Source organism: Balaenoptera physalus (genome assembly GCF_965194825.1).
Source record: "Balaenoptera physalus genome assembly, chromosome: 7".
In the NCBI taxonomy this organism is placed as follows: Eukaryota; Metazoa; Chordata; class Mammalia; order Artiodactyla; family Balaenopteridae; genus Balaenoptera; species Balaenoptera physalus.
The window spans coordinates 27,963,586-27,989,683 of NC_138886.1; the positions used below are offsets into that span (position 1 = coordinate 27,963,586).

At 39.6% G+C, this 26,098-nt stretch overlaps 1 protein-coding gene across 1 annotated transcript in view; it reads left to right on the forward strand.

Moving 5' to 3' along the window:
- Positions 1-385: 385 nt before the first annotated feature.
- Positions 386-26,098, forward strand: part of ABCA1 (ATP binding cassette subfamily A member 1) — a 179,917-nt gene continuing 154,204 nt past the window's right edge. The window contains exon 1 of the mRNA XM_082471167.1: positions 386-407. The gene's annotated coding sequence lies outside the window, so the exon portion shown is untranslated. The remainder of the gene's footprint in view (positions 408-26,098) is intronic.

Genomic DNA, 26,098 nt, shown 5'->3' on the forward strand with positions numbered 1-26,098 from the left:
GATATAAAAAAGAACGATTTCCTTCTTTCTTTTCTTCTTTCCATTTTTTTCTCTCCCCTACTTCTCTCCCCCCTTCCTTCATATTCACCTAATCATCCATCCATCCACCCAACCGTCCACCCAATATTGACTGAGTACTTTCTATGCACCAAGCTCCTGAGACCAGTAGTTATGGTCCAGGAATAGAGAGGGTGGAGGCCTATTCAAGGGCAGGGGCAGTGGGGATAGAGGGTATGGCAGAGAAATGAGGGAGCTGACAAGACATGACACCCAGTAGTAGGTGAAGGGTGGTGATGGAGTCAAAGATAACTTCTGACTGGAAGCCTTCCCCCCCCCATTTTGCAGAGTTCTACAGTCTCTGCCAGTAACTCTGGAACTTGGGTACCACCTGAAACAAACAAAATGTGGTAAGTACTGCAATCTTTCTACATGTAATTTATAATGCATAGACATGCTGCCCCAAGGTTCTGCTGGGCAAAGTTTCAATTGATATCTATAGTCAACCAATATGCTACCACACAATGATTGTGTATCAGTTTACATAATTTAAAGCTATAAGAAGCTTAAATGGCTGAAAAGTATAAATTTTAACTAAATTTTTGAACTCCCAAAATCATATAAGAAAAACTAGCAAAACACAGAACAATAAGATAGTCCAGGAGACCAACTCTAAAGACAGAGAACATTGATGAAAGAGACAAGGTATTGGAAATGAGACACATAAAAATGCCCTGGGACCAATCATATAGAAATGCTGAGGGCAAATCATTAGCAAACCTGGAAAAGCATTACAATAAATATTTGTTATTACAAAGAGCACCTCAATGCAGGGGTTAAAAGTGTACACTAAAGATTGTCACAGTAGGAGGATTTCTCTGGACGTCTGTTTGGGGCACTTACTCTATCATAAGAGCTTTTACAGGAGACACAGGCAGAGCTCACAGCTGCAGAGAATATGCACAGGAAGACAGCTCAGTACAGACATCTCTATGTGGCTGAATCTAATCACAAACAACCATAGGTTGCTCTCTCAAGAGCCTGATTATTGAACTCATTCAGTGCATCTAAGAACATAACTGCTAATTTTGCTTATAATGAAATGCATGAATAAATAAATGCATTAATACTCTAGTAAAATCTATTAAAGTATGATGGCTGGTGGAGGTGCAAAGCACCAGAGGAGGACAGGGAAGGGAGAGTATTCAGCTGGGAAAGGCTGTGGTACCACACTGGTTGTTACCCTCCGTATCCCAGGATGTGGCACAGATATTTACACCAGCCAAGGAAGGCTGACATTCTCCCCCTGCGTGTTCTGCTTCCTAGGGCAGGCACATCTAGTAATTTCAGAACAATTTCTAGTAATGAGAATGAAAGCAAAAATAACAAGAGAGGGGAATGCAGCTAGCCGAAGTGGAAGGTAAGGCACCGGAATCCCAATCCAGCAGTCTTCCTTCTACCTCACACAGCAACTTAAACTCTTGCTTCATTTATTTTTATATACATCAAAATTCACTCTTTTTAGTGTTCAGTTCTATAGATTCTGAAAAACACACAGAGTCATGCAACCATCACCAAAATTAAGATGCAGAACCGATCCATCACCCCCCAGAGTACCCTGTGCTGCCCCTCTATAGTCAACCCTTCCTCCCACCTTTAACCCTGGAAACCAGTGATCTCGTCTCTGCTCTTTAGTCTTTTCCAGAATGACATGCAAGTGGAATTATATAGTAGCATAGCAGCTTTTTAATTAGGGGGTTTAAAACAAAGTGAACCAACAAGAACAAAGCCAGAGCCTATTCCCTGAATATTCTAGTCAAGCAAAATTTACTGTGCCAGACTACTCACATCTTCCTAATGCTTCTCAAAATATTTTTCCTGATTGAAGCAACTTTTGTTTCTCTTTCTCCCGGTCCCAACCCTCAGTTTGCTTAAGAATTTGGGGGCAGCTTTGCAGTTGTTTCCTGTGTGGCGATGATTGTGTGTTTGACTCTACAGAGGAGACCGGCTTTGCAATATTCTGTCTGGAAAAGAGGCAGTGTTGTGTTTTTCTAGAACTGTTACAAATTAAGTCTGAACTAAAGAGGAGAGCTCATTTCATGGAGTTCCATTAGGATTTTCTTGAAAGAGCACAGACAAGAAGGGTGTGGGAAGCACAGCGAAGCGCATAAAAATTATTAAAACTCTAAGGGTCCTCTTTTATGAAGGTCAACTTCATACATAAAGGTACATAAAATTCCTGAAACATAAAACTGTGAGGCCTGCAAAGGAAAGCCAACACCTGTGGGTTTGTTGGGATGCACACAAACGCCATGAGGCAGACAGGCCAGCTCTAGGCACAGCATGAGTTCATCGCCTAACTCTCCATCACCCTCTCTACTCTGACTCTTCATGATCCAGCACACATTAACTATAAAAACAAATGGTACGAGAGCTGGATTGTACCTTAAATTTCCTTTGGCTATTATTGGCTATTACTGGTAATGATAAATATTATTATTATTTATTAAAAATGGGTTCAGGGATATGGATTTGTTTTGTTCCATTCCATGAAGTATGGAAATGATAACACTACCTACTGGGGATAAGGATGGAGTGAAACATAGGCTGCTTCCTGTCTCCTCCATCTTCACTGGTAGTATTTATTGTGCATCCTCTCTGGACTAGGATAGTTGCTGTTTGGATGGTGCTGTCTTAGTATAGTTAACTTCTTTCCATTATGTCACCTTGCTTTCCCAGCCTATTATAAAATCATTTGCATCAAACCGCTATGTATGCCTGCTGGATGGGGCTCCGCCATTGTGCTTATCACCAGTATTAGACAGAGGAGCAGTGAAGGGCACCGAGGGAAACACTATATAAACACAGTGATGGAGATAGTGGCCTGGTGACCCATGGGGACAACATATGCATAAGATCCCTGTATTTTCTCAACTCTCAATTTGTGACAAAATCAAGGTCCTGACAAGACATTAATATATATTTTTATTTGTGAATGTATAATATACAAAGTCTTACCCAAATATCTTATGATTTATTAATAAAAATAGAATAAAATTCAGTTCTGCATGCAATAAATCTAACTTTTAATATAGAAAAAAGTAAATTCATGAAAACAATGGGTTTGATGTATAATCTCTGGCATCAGGTAGTGAAACAGATGGTTTGTAAGCACATAGCAAACAAAACAGCGTGGGTTTACTAAGAGCAAGCCATGCTAAACCAACCTTGTTTCTGATTATGATAGGGTTGACACTGATAGAAAGGAGAAATTCCTTAAAATCAGTGTATCTTGATTTCAGTAAGGTTAAAATGTTTCCTTGAGGACAAGATGGAGAAAAGGCACCTAGATGGTAATGCAGTAGAGCTGTTGCTGGTTAAACAAGTGGTTAATGAGCCAGGGCACCCTTGAGGGAGGTATATAGTGGTATGTCATAGGACTCTAATTGTTCCCTGATTTTATCAATAACTTGAATGAAATCTGTACATACCTTTACTCAACGTTTTCAGAGATATTGAGTACAATGAATATAAAAATCAAGAGTTTTTAAGAAGAAAAAAAAAAGCAGACTGGAACAACACCCCAAACTAATAAAAGATTTTTAATAAAGACAAATATAAAGTCCTAAACCTGTGCTTTAAAAAATGCACAAGTATAGAATGGGGGTAATTTACTTCTTGTTAGTTCATGAAAAGAAGACATGGATATTTAAGTCAGTTTCAAAAGTAATGTGAGTCAACTGTATAAAATGGTTGCTGAATAATAGAAGAATAGTATTGGTATCAGATGGAAATGGCCATCCCGCTGTACTTTCTTTTTTTAAAGGATTAGATTTTTTTTTTAATTAATTAATTTGTTTGTTTATTTTTGGCTGCATTGGGTCTTCCTTGCTGTGCGTGGGTTTTCTCTAGTTGCAGCGAGCAGGGGCTACTCTTCGTTGCAGCGCACGGTCTTCTCTTGTTGCAAAGCATGGACTCTAGGTGCACCCGCTTCAGTAGTTGTGGCATGCGGGCTCAGTAGTTGTGGCTCATGGGCTCTAGAGCACGGGCTCGGTAGTTGTGGTGCAAGGGCTTGATTGCTCCACAGCATGGGAGATCTTCCAGGACCAGGGTTCAAACCCATGTCCCCTGCATTGGCAGGCGGATTCTTAACCACTGCGCCACCAGGGAAGACTCCCGCTGTACTTTCTAATAGTCACACGCATCAGTAGAATTGTTTCTAGAACCACATGTCTGATTTTAGGAAAGACATTAACAAACTGGAGCAGATTCTGAGGATCTGACTGTGCTGATTTGAGTCTGAAGATCCCATCATGGGACAAATAGGGGGAAAGAAGCAACATGTACTGAATGTCTACTTAGAGCATAAGAGAGAAGGCAAAAAGGCTGGAGGTAAAAAGGAGGATGGAATAAGAATAGGTGAGCGTCCTACGGGTTTAAATATAATAATAAGTAACTGTGTAGGAAGTGGCTCCAGAACACAAGTTATCTAGGGTAGGGAAAGAGTCAAGTAGGACATTCTACTCCTCTCTTGCCCTGCATAAGGGTGAGGAGTGTGTGTGTGTGTGCTCATGTGTGTGCACACGTGTGTGTGTGTGTGTGTGTGCAGATAAGTAGGTAGCTAGGTGGCGATGAGAGTGTATGTCTTAGGCAATTTGTGCTGCTGTAACAAAATAACACAGACTGGGTGGCTTATAAACAACAGAAATGTACTTCTCACAGTTTTGGAGGCTAGAAGTTCGCAGTCTGGGTGCCAGCATGTTTAAGTTTTGGTGAGGGCCTCTGCCAGGTTGCAGACTGCTGTCTTTTTGGTGTACCCTCCCATGGCAGAAAGAGGGTGACAGAGCACTCTGGGGTCCCTTGTATAAGGACAGTATTCCCATTCAGGAGAACTCTACCCTCATGACCTAATTACCTCCCAGAGGCCCCACCTCCTAATACCATGACCTTGAGGCTTAGGATTTCAGCCTAAGAACTGGGGTGGGGTTGGACACAGACATCCAGTCCATAGCAGCATGTGCCCCTTCTCCCCCTACTCCAATAATGGCTTCCCTCAGGACAATCCAAGTTGTCCTCATCATTCCATGTTCACTCTTGTCACTAATTTAGTGCCAAGCCTCATGGTAGGAATTGGAGATACAAGGTTGAATAAATCCATTTTCTACATAAAATGAGCTCACAGTCTGGAGAGGCAAATGGGCATTGTGCCTGCAAGTCGGCCCACTAAGCTGAGAAGCCAAGTTAGGAGTCTAGGGTCACTCAGTCCTCAGGGCAGTGACTAAGAGTCATCTACACAGACTTTCAGAGCTGGAGAGGATTTTGGACACTTGCTTAGTGCATGGTTTTCAGACAGTGCCTGGTGGAATCCTTGGCCTTTTGCAAAGCTTTCTTAGGAGTTGCTGTGTGTGAGAAGGAGATCGAATCAGAAGATGTCTGGGGTCCTCCCTTACTCACACTTCAAGTGGAGCAGCTCTACTTCTGTTTTATTTGTTCGTTATCCATAGATGAATTAACTTGCAGAAAGGGTACTGCTACTGCTAAGAACTGAACCACACCTTAAGGCCACACAGGAGGCGAGTGAGCAGCGGCCAAAAGATATTGTGATTTGCTTGATGTGATTACAGAAATGTTTTTGTTGTATACCTACTATGTGCTTATAAAGACTATTCATTCAGTGGTTTATTGAAATACCTAATAAGCCAAGATCCTATGTGCTTCTAAAATTATCCTAAGATTTTTCCTCAGAAGTTTAGCTTTGTCGTAAAACGCCACACTCCCTAAGGGCAAGAATTTTGCCCTACTCATTTTTGTTTCTCAAATGAATAACACTGTGCCTGATACATATGGGCATTCCAAATGTTTGCTGAATATATGAGGAAGGAATTAAAATAATGTATTAATTGGACCCAGAACAGATCTTCTAACTGATTATGGAAAAATAAAATAAAATTCTGAAAACTTGATTCAATTTTCATGAACCTAATAAGCTGAAAAAAATATATAGTTACATTACACTGCATTAGCAGTAACTATAGCAATCAAACTACATATTGATTGGTGTTGGAGAAGACTGAACATTTGGCTCTGAAGCAGTGTCGTTTCTTTCATCTGTGTGCACCCAGTCTCCCATTCCTTCTTAGTGAATCCTGGAATCTAAGTCATAAATAATAATAGAATTCTGCCAAGGATACTTCTCACAGGAGGGATATGTAACTTCCTTTCCTGTGATGCACTGACTCACTAAACAGCTACCCTTGTGAATTCCACTTAGCAACAGCTTTTGTTCTTTCTGGTCAGACTTTTTGGCAAATATAAAATCTTCAGGATTCCTTTAGCCATTTCTAAGTGTGGGCTGGAGGCATTCAGACACGCCCAGAGGCACTCAGTAACCAACTGATCCATGAAGGTCTGCCTTGGGTTTGGCCAGGCTGAAGCCTTGACATTGTGGTTCTCTTCCGAGAAGGTGCCTGTTGGGTGTGCCATAAAGACAGCATGACTAGATAGTGCATGGAGAGGGTGCTTTTCCTAGTTTTACCAAAAATGTTAACCTGTAAAGCTGCGACCAGTGCTTGCGTGCAGATGCACACACACACACACACACACACACACACACACACACACACACACACAACCACTGACATATTCATGAAAAGAATCTTTAGTAAAGAACAGAAGCCAAGATTTTATAGACCAAGAAGGGGAGGGGTGATGTTCTTGGAAGGAAGTTGATAAGCAGTAGCTATGAGTTATCCCGAGAAAGCAAGGAGAGGCCCCCAAAGCTATGGGAGCTATTAAGGGCCCTGCTTTTGCTTAGCAATTCATAACTCTTAAATTTTATACAGTCTTTTAAGGCTGCCCCTCTTATCTAGAGTAAATGGATTATTTTACAAATTGTTCCTCAGACTCACATTCATACTTTCTGAGACCATGACTTTATAGGAGAATGTAATTTTCCTCATTCTGGGCAACTGAGTTCTATAGCTAAAGACACTGAGACAAACCTTTAGTCAAGTGTAGTTTGGGCATATTGCTTCTTCTCCCATGAATGTGAAATGGTGCTGGAAGCAGAAACCCACTTTTTGCCATGAGACATATCAATGGTACTTGTTTTCTTCAAAATAAATCCCAAGTCTCAAAGATGGCCTCCATCTTTTCAGTGAAGTTCGTCCTCTGAAACTGCTTTTCAGAAGCTGGAACCATATTTTATTCTTTCATCCACATTCATTACATACGGAGCACCTATCATACGCCAGGTTCTGCAGATACATTAGTTAACTGACCACTGTCCTTATCTTCAAGAGGGTACTGGGAAAATGAACAAGTGTTTCCAGTATGTATTGCTGCCTAAGAAGCCACCCAAAATTAATGCTGAAAACGAAACCAGTCATTTATTTTGCTCACAAATCTCTAATTTTGGCAAGGATCAGAGCAGGAGCTCATCTCTGTTCCACATCTTCTCGGGAAGTTCAAAGGCCAGGGCCTGGAATCACCTGAAGACTTCTTCATTGACCTGTATGGAGGTTGATGCTGGCTGTAGGCTGACATCCTAGCTGGGGCGGTAGCTATAGCACCACAGTATGGCCCATCTGTATAGTCCTTCCACTTCTTCACTGCCTGGTGATCAGGCTCCAAGAATGAGCCCAACACAAACCAGCAGAAATTGCATGGCCTTTTCTGACCTTGCTTCAGAAGTCATACAGCATCACAACAGCATACATTCTGTTCCTCCAGGCAGTGACAAAAGCTCACTCATGTTCAAGGGGGAGGGGAATTAGACTCCACCTCTTCATTGGACAAGTGTTAATATATAGACATGTTTTGAAACTACCACAAGAAAATAGACAATTACCATGAGATGGAAAAGTGGAAAGAGTAAGCACTGGGCTTGGGCAGAACCTAGGATTAACATCTAATTCAATGGTGGGGGGGCAGGAAGGACTTCCTAAAATAAATTATATTTAATCTAATTCCTGAGGAGTCAGTTGAGATTAGTCAGGAGAATGGGGTAGCATGGTGGGAAGAGTGGTACATGTAGAGAAGAGTAATAAAAAACTGAGCAAGTTTACATAATTACAAGTAATTTTGGAGAGCCAGATGTAGAGTATGAGAAAGAGTGACAAGGTATGAAGCTGGAGAGGTGGCTATGAAAGGCCTTGTAAATCATTTTATGGGTCTGGACTTTATCCTGCAGGCCATGAAGGAGTCATTGAAGTGTTTCAAGCAGAAATGACATGATCAGATTTGTATTTTATAAAAGAAAACCTCAGCCGTAGTGTAGAAAACTTATCATAGAGGAGGGATGGGGGTAAGACTGGCAGTAGACGACCAGTTCAAAGGCTGTTGGAGTATCCAAATAAGAGATGATGATGGAGTGGGTTAAAGTCATCTTGATGGGGGTGGAAAAAAAGTGACAAAGTCAGGAGATCTGAAGAGTTAGAACTGATGGGACTTGGTGATTAATGGTTGGTTGTTGGGAGAGAGAGAAAGGAGTCAAGGGTAAGAACAAGATTTTTGCCTTGAGTAAGCAGGTGATATCATTCATTCTTATATGGGACACAAGAAGAAGAACAGTTTTGGGAGGATGGGAATATGGGATGCTCATGAATTTGGGATTATGGGATACTCATGTATTTGGAATTATGGGATACTATTTTGAATTTGGAGTGATTGTAGGACATTCAAGTGGAACTATTCAACAGGCTGTTGGATATGTGAATAGAACTTATATAGGAAGACTGGGCTTTGAAAAAAAGATTTGAGAGTCATCAGCGTATAGAATTTATAAATGGCAATTTCAGACTTGGATGAACAGAATAAAAAGAAAGAAAAGAAGAAACCTTGAGGTTCACCAATATTTAAAGAATGGGGAAGAGGAAGAGAACCCCACAGAATGGATGGTAAAATAAGTCAAGAAAGTAGCCAGATAGCCAGGAAGTGTGGCATCATGGAAACCATGGGAAGATTGTTTCAGTAATAGAGGCTATAAAGAAGTCAAATAACTTGAGAATTGAAACAGCTCCTGGGTAACTAAGACAACTGGGCCCGTGACGTTCTCTGTTTTCTCCTACACATTTTATGAGGTTAATCTCAGGGCAATGGGGTAGCCCATGTAACTGTCAAAATCAACTCCAATATCATCAATAAGTAATATGGAATTTAACTGAAGATTTTGTGGGGAGGCGGAGGTGTAGTTACATACTACCTAGCAAAACTTGATGAAAACCTTCTTTATCCAGCTCTGTTCTTTCTCCAAAATTTCTCTTCCTTTACCTCTTCTCTCTTCTCTATGCACAAGCCTCTCCAGTTTCTTCAGTACCACCATCCTCCAATATTTTATCTCTTTTCTTATCTTGTCCTCTCTCCCCTTTGCACTTTGTTTTGTAGGGCCATTAGTAATAAACAATTTTTAAAGTATAATGGTTATGTTTAGCAACCTGGAGTTTCAAAACAAATTAGGCCAAGAACAATTTTAGTGTAGTGGGATGGAGGGCACATTACAGATGTTAAAAATAAGTTAGACTTCTTGTTAAACATGTTAGACTAACCATATACATTTAACTCCATTCCCTTTTCAAACCTCACTAAAATGACAGCTGTGGCTTCCATGAAAATGTACTCTTCAGATTCCCTGCTCTTAGGAGCATAACTCAACAGTGGCCTTAGCTGCTACCCCTCTAGATCCACCACTGCCTTGATGACAAGGCCACACTTCCTGTGAGCTGTTCCTGATGGTACATGGTAGGGATACTAATGCAAGCTCATTACCATGAGACTCCTCCAGTGGCAGACATTGGCTTGAAGGCTCTCCCTGGCCTGATCAAATCTTTCTTGGAACCGCAATGTAGTTCTGGACTCTTGCTACTCAATCCTCAATTCCTTCCCTCATTCCCCCTGCAGGCATCCAAACGGCATGGCAGTTGGAAGCCTCTGCTGCTCCCCTTTCCCCCAAATAAATCTCTTCTATATATAATCCAATCTTGACATCTGCTTCTCAAAGGACCCAAACTAACACGATTGTAAAATTAAAAAGGCAGAAATTCACAAGGAAAAAGAGATAAGGTGACAGTAGAAGAGAAATGTCAACAAAATTCTGAAAGATAGAAAGTTGGTAGATGAAAGGTAACTTACAGACTTACAGAGGAGAAAGATGAAACCTAGGTGCCAACAGAGGGGCTAGCCAACAAGAAGGAAGCTGACTTGAGTTGCAGAGTCTTCAAAAGGCTCAAGAATTAGAGGCACAAAGCACTGGGGTGAGGCTGAAAATATGAAGAAATTGGCTGAAAAGTCTGCATGAAGAGTAATAGATCACCAGATTCCTTCTTTCATGACAAGTATCCAAGTGAACTACTCTCTTATTACCCCTGTAAGGAGACTGGAGATGCCAATCTTGGGAATACCAGACACAGTGGAAGGGTGATTAATTGCAGATCTACAAGCTGGTGAGAACTCCCCCAATCCCTAGCAACTAGCAGCTCTCTCCTTAAGAAAGACTCTCTGAATGTCGATAGCCAGGGTTATATCTCCTGGATAGGAGATTAAAGAATTCTTCTCTGGAGACACTGGTCTACCCCAAAGAAAATAACTAGCGATACTGTCTTTTGGAATCCGCCAAACACAATCCCTGTGGCCAGGTACAATCATCATATAGCGAAATCCACCATTCCATATGCTGAATCTCCAAAAGACATAGACAAACAAACAGAAAAAGATAAAAGCAACTCAAAGGAAAAGAGAAACAACACAGCGGCAAGAGAAACATTTACATATAAACCTTTTAGTTACTACCTTCAGAGAAATAAGAGTAGTTTTGTAACCATGAAACAAAAATAAAATTCTTTAAAAAAGGAGGTCAGAAAATAAAAATATTTCAGAAATTAAAAATACGAAGGCAGAAATAAAAAATTGAGTGGACAGTTTGATGAATAAAATTGTGGAAATATCTATTAAAGTAAAATAAAAAGTCAGTGAGATAAAAATAGGAGGAAAAAATAAGCAAAAAAAAAAAAAAAAAAGGGCAGATCAATCCAGACAGTCAAAATTTGAGTAAAAGCAACTTCCAGAAAAAGAACCAAAAAGAAGAAAGAAAAAAAAAAGAAGGCGGAGGAGGAGAAGAAGGGCATTATCAAATAGAAGAAAATGTCCCAGAATTGAAGTCTATGTCTCCAGGATAAAAGGGCCAACTGAATGTCCAACACAATGAATGAAAAAAGACCTATACCAAGGCACATTTTGGTGAAATTTCAGAACATTGGCTCAAAGAGAAGCTCCTAAAATCTTCCAGTGAGAGAGGGAGAGGAGAAAGAATAAGAAACTGATCATATACAAAGCATTAGGAACCAGAATGCCATCTAACATCTCAGCAGCAGCCCTAGACTTTAGAAAACCATGCAGCAATGTTTTCAACATTCTTAGGAAAAATGTTTTCCAAACTTAAATGCTATAGTCAATCAAACTACCAATAAAATATGAGGCTGGAATAAAGATATACAAGATCTTTAAAAATTTACTTCCAAAGCAACTTTTCTCAAGAAGCTACTGAAGGATATGCTCCACCAAAAAGAGAGTAAACCAAGAAAGAGCTAAGTGGAGTGACTCAATACAGGAGAGATGTGGGTCTTTGTATTTAGAGGCCTCCAATCAACTCACACCATCAGTTTAGACTCCCCTGTGTCCAGTTCCAGCACTGCAAATTTGAGACCCTAATCCTTACACAATTCTTTTACTAATGTCTAAATCCCTTCTTACTGTCAATCCACTATTATAATGACCTGGTCCAATAATTTCCTTAGTTAATTTATTAATTCACTCACTTACTGAGTGCCCACTGTAGTATAGCTGAATTTGAAGAGAAAATATGGGGAAAAAATAGGCATGGACGATTGTTTTTTTTCTTTCTCTTTGTATTTTTGTTAAGCCTTCCTTTCCCTGAGGTCAAGGTCTGATTTGAAAGAGGAACAGAAAGAATGTAGATAAAGGAATTTCTCCCACTTTGAATTTTGTATAAGATAGGTATATGCATACATACCATTTGAGATGCATATGGAACCCATTGCATGTGCCAAAGTCCTGGAGAGTAGGACTTTAAAAATGGCCTCTTTCTTCCAGGGAAACTATTAAGACCCAAGTGATGCTGCAAATTGTATTAATTTTCTAAAGTTCATATATTTGAAATCTTAGATTTAGCATTTAAGTCCTGTACCTCTAAGTGCAGAATTTTTTTTGCCTTCAACCTGCTTTGGGTTTGAGAGATTATCTGAGTTATAGGAGGCCCAAATATTTAGCAATATTGGGGTATGCACATGAGTTTCATAGTTTTGATGTGTATTCAAGAAACTGCTGGTACTTGTAAGGCATGTTGCAGATGCAGTTGATGCCATGCTTCTAACCCCTCTGTCTACCTATGCTCACTGGCACCTGCTGTAGAGAGTTTCCAGAGCATAGACAGATTCCCACCCGGAGCACCTGCTTCCCTTTTCTCTGCATAGAGGCTTTCTTGGCACCATGAAGAGTTTGCAGAGCCTCAATCTGGCTCAGCCGAGAAGTGCAGGGGCATCAGCACCCCTGGGGCAGAGGGCAGTTCTCAACCAATGGGAGACGGAAGTCAGTGGATATACTCTCCAGTCTTCCCCTCCACCAGTGGAATGATTCTGGGCAGGGCTGCCTCTGCTTTTGCATGACTTGAAGTTGGCTGACCTTGGGTGTAGGGGAGCAAAATTTGCCACTCCAAAATGTGTCTCCTTGGCATGAGGATTATTTTAGGCTATTGGTTTTTTTTTAACATCTTTATTGAAATATAATTGCTTTACAATATTGTGTTAGTTTCTGCTGTATAACAAAGTGAATCAGCTATATGTATACATATATCCCCATATCCTTTCCCTCTTGCGCCTCCCTCCCACCCTCCCTTTCTCACCTCTCTAGGTAGTCACAAAGCACAGAGCTGATCTCCCTGTGCTATGCACATGCTTCCCACTATCTATCTATTTTAGATTTGGTAGCGTATATATGTCAATGCTACTCTCTCACCTCGTCCCAGCTTACCTTTCCCCCTCCCTGTGTCCTCAAGTCCATTCTCTACGTCTGCATCTTTATTCCCGTCCTGCCCCTAGGTTCATCAGAACCTTTTTTTTTTTATAGATTCCATATATATGTGTTATGGTATTTGTTTTTCTCTTTCTGACTTACTCCACTCTGTATGACAGACTCTAGGTCCATCCACCTCACTACAAATAACTCAATTTCATTTCTTTTTATGGTTGAGTAATATTCCATTGTATATATGTGTCACACCTTCTTTACCCATTCATCTGTCAATGGACATTTAGGTTGCTTCCATGTCCTGGCTATTGTAAATAGTGCTGCAGTGAACATTGTGGTACATGTCTCTTTTTGAATTATGGTTTTCTCAGGGTATATGCCCAGTACTGGGATTGCTGGGTCATATGGTAGTTCTATTTTTAGTTTTTTAAAGAACCTCCATACTGTTCTCCATAGTGACTGCACCAATTTACATTCCCACCAACAGTGCAAGAGGGTTCCCTTTTCTCCACACCCTCTCCAGCATTTATTGTTTGTAGATTTTTTGATGATGGCCATTCTGACCAGTGTGAGGTGATACCTCATTGTGGTTTTGATTTGCATTTCTCTAATGATTAGTGATGTTGAGCATCCTTTCATGTGTTTGTTGGCAATCTGTATATCTTGTTTGGAGAAATGTCTATTTAGGTCTTCTGCCCATTTTTGGATTGGGTTGTTTGTTTTTTTGATATTGAGTTGCATGAGGTGCTGTATATTTTGGAGATTAATCCTCTGTCAGTTGCTTCGTTTGCAAATATTTTCTCCCATTCTGAGGGTTGTCTTTTCATCTTGTTTATGGTTTCCCTTGCTGTGCAAAAGCTTTTAAGTTTCATTAGGTCCCATTTGTTTATTTTTGTTTTTATTTCCATTTCTCTCGGAGGTGGGTCAAAAAGGATCTTGCTGTGATTTATGTCATAGAGTGTTCTTCCTATGTTTTCCTCTAAGAGTTGTATAGAGTCTGGCCTTACATTTAGGTCTTTAGTCCATTTTGAGTTTATTTTTGTGTATGGTGTTAGGAAGTGTTCTAATTTCATTCTTTTACATGTAGCTGTCCAGTTTTCCCAGCACCACTTGTTGAAGAGGCTGTCTTTTCTCCATTGTATATTCTTGCCTCCTGTATCAAAGATAAGGTGACCATATGTGCGTGGGTTTATCTCTGGGCTTTCTATCCTGTTCCATTGATCTATATTTCTGTTTTTGTGCCAGTACCATACTGTCTTGATTACTGTAGGCTGGTTGTTTTAAGAAACAGAAGACTCAGGAAATTGTTGTTGTTGTTGTTTTGTTTTGTTTACCTCCCCCTTAACTGACTAAAAGAATTTAGATAAAGGGCCTGGTCCAGGAAGAGCACTAGCACCAGAGATATTTACAAAAAATATGGGCTAAATATGGCAGAGCTTGGGGACCAAAGTCCTCTCCATGTCCCATTGTCTCTGTGAGGTATAACAAGCATATATTTACCAACATTTCTTTTTCCCATCTTCCTTTAAAATTGCTTTTATCTCCTTTGAGGTCCCAACATCCTACCCCCTTCTCCTTCTCTCAGATGGCATGTAAATCCAATTGCCTAACTTGTCCTTGGGCCTCATATTCTTATGGAGTTCCCAATTGTACATAAACTTGGTTTTTCTCCTGTAATCTGTCTGTGTCAATTTAGTTATTAGGCCAGCCAGAAGGACCTAGAAGTGTAGAGGAAAAGTTTTCCCCCGCAAGAGTTGGCATAGCTGGCAGGATTAACTTCACTGGCTGACACTACTTGCTCTGAGGCTACTACTGCTAAAAGATCCAGCCAGCAGAATGTAAGAGTTTTTACCACGTCAGTCTCCCAAATCTCTGCCTACAGGGTCTGTTGGAAGCCAGAATGGTAAGAGTGCTTTATTTCCTTTTTCTAAATTTAGATTAGCAGGAGAGAATACTTGTGGAACTAGTTCCTTAGGTCACAGTGACTCTGGTAAAAGTTTGGTTAATGGCTACTCTTGATTTTTATTGATCCTTTTCCTCCCAAAGATGGTCACTGATTTTCTTTGTCTCTGTCTGTTGTGTTGTTTGTCTTGTTCTATATTTTGAGATCTTAGCTTTATGACCAGTGAGAACTCTCTCTGATCTCTACCAGCTGGAAGGCGCAGGTACCAGCATGTATTTGGTGGTCAGTCTAGTAGACTGGGATTCCAAACAGCTGTAGCCAGTTTGTCAGAACAGGTAGCAACCTTGGCTTGCAACTGGTGTCTCTTTTGTTCGACAGTGCTAGCTCTCAGGGGGAATTTGTCATAAGTCCAAAAGGGGACCTTGTCTTCTCAACCTTTGTTGTGTTGTTAATGCTGGAAAAGTCTTATTCCAATAGTGCCTGCCTGCTGTCACAGATTAGTGGGTCTATGACTCATATTCTTGTGGGAAACCAAAGATACCATTTGCACTGCACCGTTCTTAGCTCATGTGACAACAAGGTCTTTGCTTTCGTAGACTAATTCTGGGAGTAGACTTCCTAGATCTTATAAGAGCTGCATCTTTTGCACTCTCTTGTGGGATGCCTCTTGCATCTTTGGTTAAACCATAAAAAGGTTTATTGGTTTGAGTCGCTATTTCAGATTAATATAAGATCCTACTCATCAATGGCCAGATAACGGATCCTTTGAATTGGCTATATTTTAAAGAAGAAAATAATTTTTTAGAGACCTCCCATCCTAAACAATTTTCTTATTGATATAACAGCTAGCCTTAGGGACATCCTTAATAAGGTAGAAGGACAGAAATTAGAACAAAAATAAAAGTTTACTTAGACCCCTTCAGATTTGCCTTCAGCTATTTGCAGATACTGTGAAAAATCAGAACATTGGAATTACAATTGTCCTGTACTTAAGAAAAAGGAGAAAAAAGAACAAGAGGAACTATTTGGAAATTTGGGCAAATAAAAATAATTTTAAACATCTAAGAACTATGGTCTTAGAAGCTATAAATATCTACCAAAAAAAAAAAAAAAAAAAGATGACCAGACAAAAATGTGTGTTCCACCCCATTTGCAGCTAGATGTAGATGAGGAGAAAATGTGGGTTAAACCCCAGTTGTAACTAGCGTCCTTCCAAACTGCAGCCAGCCCTCAAGGAAATTACAAACTAGAATTATAATGGCCATTATGAGGAACATTCCAATTAGATAAGATCATTTAAAGGGTTCACTTAAAAGCAAGGGCTCCCAAATCAGACAAAGAGAATGGGATACATATTTTAATTGGTATGCAAGAAACTTCAAAAGGCTTCTAAATTCCAAAATAGCTTTGTTGAAAGATTTGTTATAACAGGCAGAAAATAAGCTAGAAGTCCACTGGTCTGACTGAACTCACGCCCATAGCTGATATTCAGAGCTAATAAAAAAAAATTTAGGCCTCATCCCCTGAGTTAAATGCACCCAGAGAGAAAGAAGAATATTCCAACATAAGTGGATAGATACATCAGTCCTTTGATAAGCAACTCACCTCACAGATTTGTCTCAAAAGACTTATAAGTATTCTGGTTTTAGGAAACCAAATTCTTTCTTGGAGGAACTTGCATTCCTTCCCTGCGCCTCTGAGATGTAAACATTCTACAAACTTCAGGGAGGTAATTCTTATGAGAAGAAAAACAAAAGGGGGGAAATTGTCATTTGAAAAATTAAATGAATGAAAATTCATATGTCTTCTTCACCAATATTAGTAGTAAAAAGTTTTAGCCATCTGAGCAGATAAACTTAGCTTTTTCCAGTTGCCAAAACAAAATTTGCATCCAACTGTTCTTTGGTAAACCAGTAAGTTTTGTACTGTTGTGCCTGTCTCATGATTAAAATTTTTTTAAACAAAGCTATAAGATCTATGTCTGTGTCTATCTATATGTTTATGTATGTGTCTATATGTGTATGTTGTAGAGGTGTGATAGTTTTCTAACTCTGGATGGTATTACTAAAATTAATTTGTAAAAGAGCTCTTTTAATTGGTTTAAACAAACAAGTGCTTATAAAAAATTCTCAAAAATGTAATGAAAACTAACCCAAATGTTTTTCAAGTTCATGTGATCTAGGATTAATCTTTAGAAGATAAAAGTAAGTTCCAATTTATTGGTTTCATTAAAACAAGCATATATTTAGCATTATCAGCATTAAGTATGTTATTTTTATTCTACCTAGGTTTACTAAAAGGCAAATAAGCTCATGTTATCTCTATCACAAAATTTGTCAGCCAGAAAAAAAAAAAAAAAAAAAAGCTTGAGTTGATGGTTGACTTTGTTTAATGTCTCATGAAGTTTTTTTTCCATAGGTAATCTAAACATAATTGTTTAGAATAAATAAAATTAAATAGATGTAAGTAGGATCAATGTTTTTAGGTAAATTTTAAACAATAATCATGTGTTATGGTATATATACTTAAAAACAGCTTCCAAAATCTTTTTGGTTACTAGAAACCTTAGTGTTCTGCTAAGTTGAGTTAAATGATGAGCTAAGTTAAATTCCTTGAATATCTAAATCACTTCCAAATAAGATAAAATAATGAAACATTAATTGCTAAACAAGTCTAACTTTACCTACTTTTGACCTCTTATTAAAGAGGAACTAAAGATGTTTGTAAACCTGTTTTGTGCCAAATTGAAAAAATTTTGTTATGAGGAAACATATGTTTCTAGAAATTATTAAATGTATTCATACATTTGTCAATCAAAAGAATGCTGGTATAACAGTTCACAGTTGCTTACTTCTTAGTTTTCACTAGAAACTAAGCTTTCTAAGGGTTAAGTATTCTAATTAATATACATGATTAAAGCTACTAGAAATAATAAGGGAAACAATTTTGCATGCAAGGAAAGTAGAATATATTTTGGGGTAAGAAAAGGTGTGAGGTATGGAGATACTTTCTTTGTTGAGGGAAATGCAAGCGATTTTGTCCTAAAACTGATGATTTCCAAATTGGAAAGAAAACAAGGGACAAACTAAAATAGCCATATAGAAAGTTATAGAAGGTTTGTGGAAAAAGGAATATCTGGAAAGAAATTGTATGTGTGGTCAGGGCTGGCTAAGATTGGAATGAATTTACTTAAGTAAATGAGATTTAATATCAAAAGTAAGCTGTTACAAAATTAGAATTTGGTTTTCTCTGTTAAAAGAACAAAGTTTTATTGGACTATTGGTCTACTGTTGATAAGAAATTATAAAAGGCTTTTCTTTATTTTTTAAAATAACCTGCCTAGAAAACAAGAATTCTATGTTTTGTCAAAATAATTTCCTGTGTTTTCTGTCTTCATCAGGTCTTTGATTACTTAAGTAAACCAAATCTTCCTAATATTAAAAGAGTTAAATTTTGCTCAGAACTATGTAACTTTCTATATTTGCCTATAAAATCTTTGTCACTATTGTTAAGTGGATAACTAACATTTTCCACAGTGATCTGTGATCCTATTTGACCAACTGTTTTAAAACCTTTTGATATTCTTGACAAACTTCCCAAAACCAAATTCTAAATGAAGTCGTTTTGACCTCAAACTAACTTTGAAATTTTCCAGAGGGTCCCTGGAATATTTCAAAAGATGTGTTCTCTCTCCTTATAAAAAGGGACATGTTAAACTAATTAGTCTTATTTGGTATGTTAAACCATTGTCAAATAAGAAGCAATACTAAGCCTTCTGTATGTTTTATCTCTATGAGTATATGTTGTAAGTGTTCCAGAAATTATGTGAAATTCCTAAAAATCTGATATGTCCTGGTATAATGTTGTCATCATAATTTCAGGTATCTTATAATGTTGTACATCACAAAAATAACTACACTTCCTTATCAAATGAACTCTAACAATAGGCATTTTAAGTCTTTTATTATTTATAGACAGTTATTATTTTACTCTGTCTTGCAAATATGTTTCATCTTCAAAGAGATTCATGGAAGGAACTATTAACACATATTCCAGAATACAAGTTTCTGATGAACTTTCAGATTGTATCACTGAACTGGGTAAGAATTTACAGAACCCTAATGGAGAAACTGATAGCTTCATAAAACTGCTAACAAATGATCAAGATCAACAAGAATTAATTACATGGGACTGAAGGAACTGATGAGGATGATTATAATTTTTTTTGTGATTTCTTTTTGTTTGAAATATTGCTGATTTTTAAAAATATTTTATTTTCCAGATATAAGGAAGCCTTCCCTCTTAAGCTAACTATGACTTAGAGCAATTTGGTAAATTATATCTTTATAAGTAGAATTGAGACATTTATCTTTTTCTCCCTACCTGATTCCTCCAGAATTCAGAAATTCTCCATGAGTATTCTTATTTTCATGGCAATGTAGTTATTTGCATAAGTTCAGTAAGAATCTGTTCTTCTTGAAACAGGACACAGTTGGAAACATTGGTTATATTACCAGGACTTTGACTGGAATGTCATATTTGAGAGAGCATTCATAGACTCAGATATGACCACGCAGCTTTAAGGAATTAAGGCTGACTTTATGGAGCCAATAAAGCCCCTTGAAAAAATAGCCTAGTACCTTGCTTAGGGTTCCCAGCAGTCTTACCAGGTGAGTAAGGAAGGTTACTCCCTGGCAGGTGCAGGAACCTCAAGCTATTTTGGGAACCTCAAGAAGAGAGTAGGGCTTCCCTGGTGGCGCAGTGGTTGAGAATCTGCCTGCCAATGCAGGGGACACGGGTTCGAGCCCTGGTCTGGGAAGATCCCACATACCGCAGAGCAACTGGGCCCGTGAGCCACAATTGCTGAACCTGCGCATCTGGAGCCTGTGCTCCGCAACAAGAGAGGCCGTGATAACGAGAGGCCCGCGCACCGTGATGAAGAGTGGCCCCCTCTTGCCGCAACTAGAGAAAGCCCTCGCACAGAAATGAAGACCAACACAGACATAAATAAATAAATAATAAATAAATTTAAAAAAAAAAAAAAAAAGAAGAGAGTAATTCAGCCAAATCTATAGGTATTGCAGGCAAGTCTAGTGGTGAATTCTTGGCTTGGCTTCCTGGCCTCAAGAGGCATTTAAAAGTGCAAAGCGAAATTCCTTATGAAAAATTCCAGCAAAGCAGATATAAAAGAGTCTATATGATCAATTACTATTCTTGCTGCACTTTTGTAAATGACCAGGTCAAGTTTATTGAAACTAGACCTATTTTTGCCAACAAATTAGTCTTAATTTGGCTGTCTTTGGTAAAAATGAGGGTGATTTTAGAGAGAAAAATTAAGTTTCAGTGATACACTTGTAGATATTAGATTCTAATATTGTCTATCATCTTTGAGGTTCGTTTTCTACACATAAACTGTTCTAGATCCTGAATTCTTCTAGTTGCCTCATGGCTGGCTACAGCCCTCTCAGCTAACATTTCCAATTTCTCCTGTCCTTTTAACTTGAAATCATTGAGAACTAAAACTGCCCTTTTTTCTGAAGTCCTGCAAACTAAAGCTAGATGACGATAAAAACTTCAGAGAAATCATCCCAACACTTCATGTTTAGACAATCTTCTTCATGCCTGTTGCTATGTGGGCCAGTCAGAAAGTTTACCAGTACACCTGATGACATCATCAGAGACATTCAATCTATAAACCAGGAAAATCTGATTGCCACTGCCTGCCCTCATTCCATCTAAAATGCTTCAAGCTGGACATTTAGAAATCTTCTCAACTGGCTGCCTTCAGAAGTCTGAAAATGGGATTATGGTCTGCTCCAATCACTAACCATTGTTTTTCTTTTGTTTCAATAGAAATGCCTCTAATTAACCTGATTGCTTCTACCATAGACCTAACTTGGGGAGCCTCACTTCATCAATGTCTCCTGAAGTGAGTTTAACTGAACTAATCTATTGTTAGAACTAAAAGACTGATTCAGTAAGATGAAACAATCTACCAATTCAACTTTTGGACTGTGAAACTTCTTGGGGAACTTTCAGTGGTAGGACTGTAGGGGAACAAAATATCCCCCCCGCCCCCAAGATGTGTCTCTTTGGCAGGAGGATTATTTTAGGCTGGTTGTTTTAAGAAAAAGAAGACTTGAAAAGTTTTTCTTTTTACCTCCCCCTTAACTGCCTAAAAGAATTTAGATAAAGGGCCTGGTCCAGGAAGGGCATTATCAATAGAGATATCTACAGAGAATATGGGCTCAGTGTGGCAGGGGGACCTTGGCAGGGCCTGGAGATCAAAGTCCTCTCTGTGTCCTATTGTCTCTGCACGGCATAGCAAACATTTGTTTACCAAACATTTGTTTTTCCCATCTTCCTGTAAATCGTTTTCCTTCCCTTAGAAGACCCAAACCCCTAACCCCTTCTTCTCTCAGATGACATGTAAGTCCCAATTGCCTAACTAGTCCTTGGACCTTATATTCTTTTTTTTTTTTTTTTTTTTTAATTAATTAATTGATTTATTTATGGCTGTGTTGGGTCTTCGTTTCTGTGCGAGGGCTTTCTCTAGTTGCGGCAAGCGGGGGCCACTCTTCATCGCGGTGCGCGGGCCTCTCACTATCGCAGCCTCTCTTGTTGCGGAGCACAGGCTCCAGACGCGCAGGCTCAGTAGTTGTGGCTCACGGCCCTAGTTGCTCCGCGGCATGTGGGATCCTCCCAGACCAGGGCTCGAAGCCGTGTCCCCTGCATCGGCAGGCAGACTCTCAACCACTGCGCCACCAGGGAAGCCCCGGGCCTTATATTCTTAAGGAGTCCCTGAGCATACATAAATTTGGGTTTTCTCCTGTTAATTTGTCTTGTGTCAATTTAATTATTAGGTCAGCCAGAGGAACCTACAAGGGTGGAGGGAAAATACTCCTCTTCAACAATAGTGAGTGCCCCCCTTAAGTTTTGCACCCTGGCTGCCTTATTCACTCCTCCCTGATCCTGGCTCTGATTCTGAGGCAAGTTCCTCACAGTTTCTGAGAGGGTTTCCAGCAGGACTGAGCCCCAGTAGCTCACAGTTAATAACTTACTTATTAACATACCTTTTACTGATTTTTCTCTTTTCCTTGTCACACTTTCCCTACTGTCTCACTGGTGCATCCTGGGATTGCCTTTCAAACCAGTACCTCCACCCATTTCCTTTTCAGCTCCTACTCCTGAAGGAACTCAAACTAAGGCAGGCATTGCTTAGAAATGGTGTTTCCTCTCCCCACCCCCACCCCACATACCATTTATTTAAGCTTATGATCAGCTTATGATAGGATTCCATTAGCTGTAAAGGTTTGTCTTCTCTGAGACAGATCTGGGACTTAGATGTCCTGGTGCTCAGGGTTAGACAGTTACATCCTTCCAAAGACTTCTTTGTACAAGTTCAAACACATACACGTGGGCACTTTTTGTTTTGGGTGATTGAGGAAAGAGGTGTTGGATGTTGTTGCTCCTGTTTTGTTGTGTTTTGTTTTGTTTTGTTTTGTTTTTGGTGGAGAGGCATTTGGGGAGGTGTGAAGGAAGATAAAGACCATGGAAGGATAGGAAGGCAAGAATTGGCTGGATAATTTTCTCAGACTTTCCCTTCACTTGGGCCTATGGCTAAGGGCCTGGCTGCGAGCCCCTGTGGGAATGGTGCCAGGGCAAGTAACAGAGTCTGTGTTCAGACAGACTGGGAAGCTTGGAGTACACACAGTCCTGCTTCAGGACAAAGGTGGCCAAAGGCAGCACATAATGAGCAACACATGCCCTGTGCCCTCCTTTCCCATCTCAGCCCCAGCCCCGGTCCCCAGACCACAGTACTTATTCTGGCTCAGAGACCAGTCTGAAGAAATGCACAGAACTTGGTGGAGCATCAGGGAAGATCTTGGGCAGGACTTGGCAGCTGGACTAACAGAGAGTCTGCATCTCCCATAAGGGGCTGGTGGGCTGCAGCCTGTCTCTGAGCAGGACAAAGCATAGGACCCTGGGTAAGGAAGCCTTTGGGAGGGGGATAAATTCCTGAATGAGCAGGTAGAGGCACAGGACTGACAAAATTTAGGAGACTTTAGCCATGTGACCTAGTTTGTACTCACAGGTAGGTGAAACCTGGGCTATTTAGCTAAGTGATGTTTGCTCTAAGCTTGCTGGCATCCACGTGATTTAATCAACCTGTCCAGCAAAAAGCCTGGGAGTCAATTATCCTGGGCTCTAGCTCTGTCACTAATAATAATCTTGGGCATGTCACTTGACTTCTCTGTGCTTCAGTTTCCTTCATCTTATAATGACCTCATTGGGCAAGATGAATGCTTAGGTTCTTTTTGAATATTAAGGTAACCAGAGTTCTTTCTCCAGAAATTGCTGTTGGACACACAGAGCCCTAGAGAATGTCCTACCATGTGGCTCCTGCCTTGGAGCTCAGAAGTGGCCCGTGGGCTTGGGATCCTCTTTCTCTTACAGTGCTCTTGGGTAAAATGTCAGGTTATGGCCAGACACAGTGGAATTGAAAAGGAGTGTCAACTGCAGCTTTTGTGAATGTCTACTTTGGAACTTTATCTTAAATGTTTGAGAGACAACTCTTTTTTTTTTTTTTAATTTAATTTTATTTATTTTTTTATACAGCAGGTTCTTATTAGTCATCAGTTTTATACACATCAGTGTATACATGTCAATCCCAATCGCCCAATTCATCACACTACCACACCCACCCCGCCGCCGCTTTCCCCCCTTGGTGTCCATACGTTTGTTCTCTACATCTGTGGAGAGACAACTCTTAAATTGATGTTTTATTGTCCTTGAGACACCATACCTTTGTTGAGTTCATTGTAAATCATAAATTTGAGCATGAAACATAGGTTGCCAAACTGGCAACTAAGTGTGCCCATTTGTGTTTAGTTTGGAGAACTTGAAAATGCCATTATTGATACGATGTATAAAATAGATAACTAATGAGAACCTACTGTGTAGCACAGGGAACCCTACTTAATGCTCTGTGGTAACCTAAATGGGAAGGAAATCCAAAAAAGGGGGATATATGTATACATATTGCTGATTCACTTTGCTGTACAGTAGAAACTAACATAATATTGTAAAGCAACTATACTCCAATAAAAATAAATAAATAAATAGATAGATAGGTAAATAAATAGAAAATGCCTCTTGCAGCTGTCTGCTTATTCCCTGTCCAGCCTCTGATTGATTTCTGTCCCATGCTTATGTGACACCTTTTTATTATGTTTACTCCGCACGGAGTTGGCCGATTGTTGTTTCAGAAAGTTAAATGGCGTGCCTCCAGTGGAGGTGTGGCGTCATGGTGTCCCTGCTTCCGAGAGCGGAAAGTCCACCTCCACTGTGCCGTAATCTGGGGGCCCTAGGCTGAGACTTCTCCAAGTGAGCTGCCTCTCCTGGCCCAGGTTGTGATCTGGGTGGCACGGCTGAACTGACTGTGAACTGTCCATTTATTTCTGATTGGCAGCCAGGCTGGACGGTGATCAAACAAGACCATTCTGACAATACAACATGCTGCTCTGTTTCAGAAGTATTTTTAAGGAAGGATGTTGTCCTGGGGGTGCCCAGCAGGGCTGTTGAAAGCAAAGAGAAATCACACGTGGTCTAATCAGAGGGTCAGTGAGTGGGAAAGTGTACTTTTAAAAGTATACTACTGATTTCTGAATATGCCAATACAATCTAATAGCAATACTATCTAATATTTATTGAATGCTGCCTAGCAGCTATGTTCTGAGTATTTCTACATATATTAACTCACTAATCCTTACCACAAACCGGGGCAGGTCCTATTGTTGTCCTCACTCTATAAATGACAAAACCAAGGCACAGAGATGTTAAATGACCACACAGCTACTGAAGAGTCAAGACCTGAATTTGAAACCAGACCATTTAGTTTCAGTGTTCACACTTAATTGCTCTACTTTTTTAAGAGTAAGGATGTTTTCGTCTATGTGGCAAATATAGAAAGGAATGTTGTTAATTATATTTCAGGCCAAATTAGAAGTGGAGGAGACATAAGGAAAAAAATATGTTTTTTCTTTTTTGTATTTATATGAGATGATGGCAGTAAACTAAACTTATTGTGATAATCATTTCATAATACATGTAAGTCAAGTCTTTATGTTGTACACCTTAAACTTAGTGCTATATGTCAATTATATTTCAATAATACTGAAAGAAAAAAGAAAAAAAAAAATAAGAGAAAGAGAGGCCACAGTGAATCCAAGCCCTCTGATATAGCTTCTCAACAACCCTCATGAGCTAGCCTTGGCCAGCCTCTGCACCTTGTATGCTGGGTGACTTTCCTGGGCCCCAGCCACAGTAGGAGACTTTGCACCTATCTTGATTTGTTCAACTCCTTGTGCTTTTATGCTTTTACGCACCCTTCCTGGAAAGCTCTTCTTCCAAGTCTGGAGAAATCTTCAGCTTTTTAGACTCGACTCAAATGTTAACTCCTCCGTGAATCTTTCTCAGACTTTTCATGCTGGGTTTTTGCTTGTTTGTGCTTCCTCAACACCTGGCTTATCCCTTCGCCATAGCTTGTTAAAAGACAAAAATTCAACCAAGTAAATGTGAAAATCTAACTGGCTTTATTGGGCAGTTCATGAGTGGGGCAACATCCTATCTAGCAAGTAGATGTGTGCTCTGAGGGGTTGTACAAAATGGAAGGTTTTTATAAGAAGAAGGGTGGGATGAGGGAGCTATTAGCAAAAGAAAAGAAAGAATTGTTTTTAGGCCAGGACATCTTTTTGGGGGTGGGAGGGAACAGCAAGGGTTTTATCATGCAGACTGATTCTCCTTCCTCTTGGGTGTGGAGAGGGCCGAAGTGGTAGATTACTTCATTGGTGCTGAATAGAAAATTCCAGACCAGTTTATTGATTACATTTCTGGTGTAAGTTGAAACTGCAATTACGTTAGGTATGAAATCTAGTTTTGGTATCATGGGCTTTAGCACAAGGGATGCCATTTTGGGCCTGAGTTTTTTGTTTTATTTTTTTCATTAACAGCTTGCTTCAGGTAATATTGAAACTGTTTTCTCTCTCCTCACTAAGCTGTGAGCTCCTTCAAAGCGTGGTAGCATCTAGCAGAGTGTGTGCTTCATAAATGTTTCTTGAAAAAACTGCGTAAAGCAAGTATTCCTGTAAGCAGATAGAG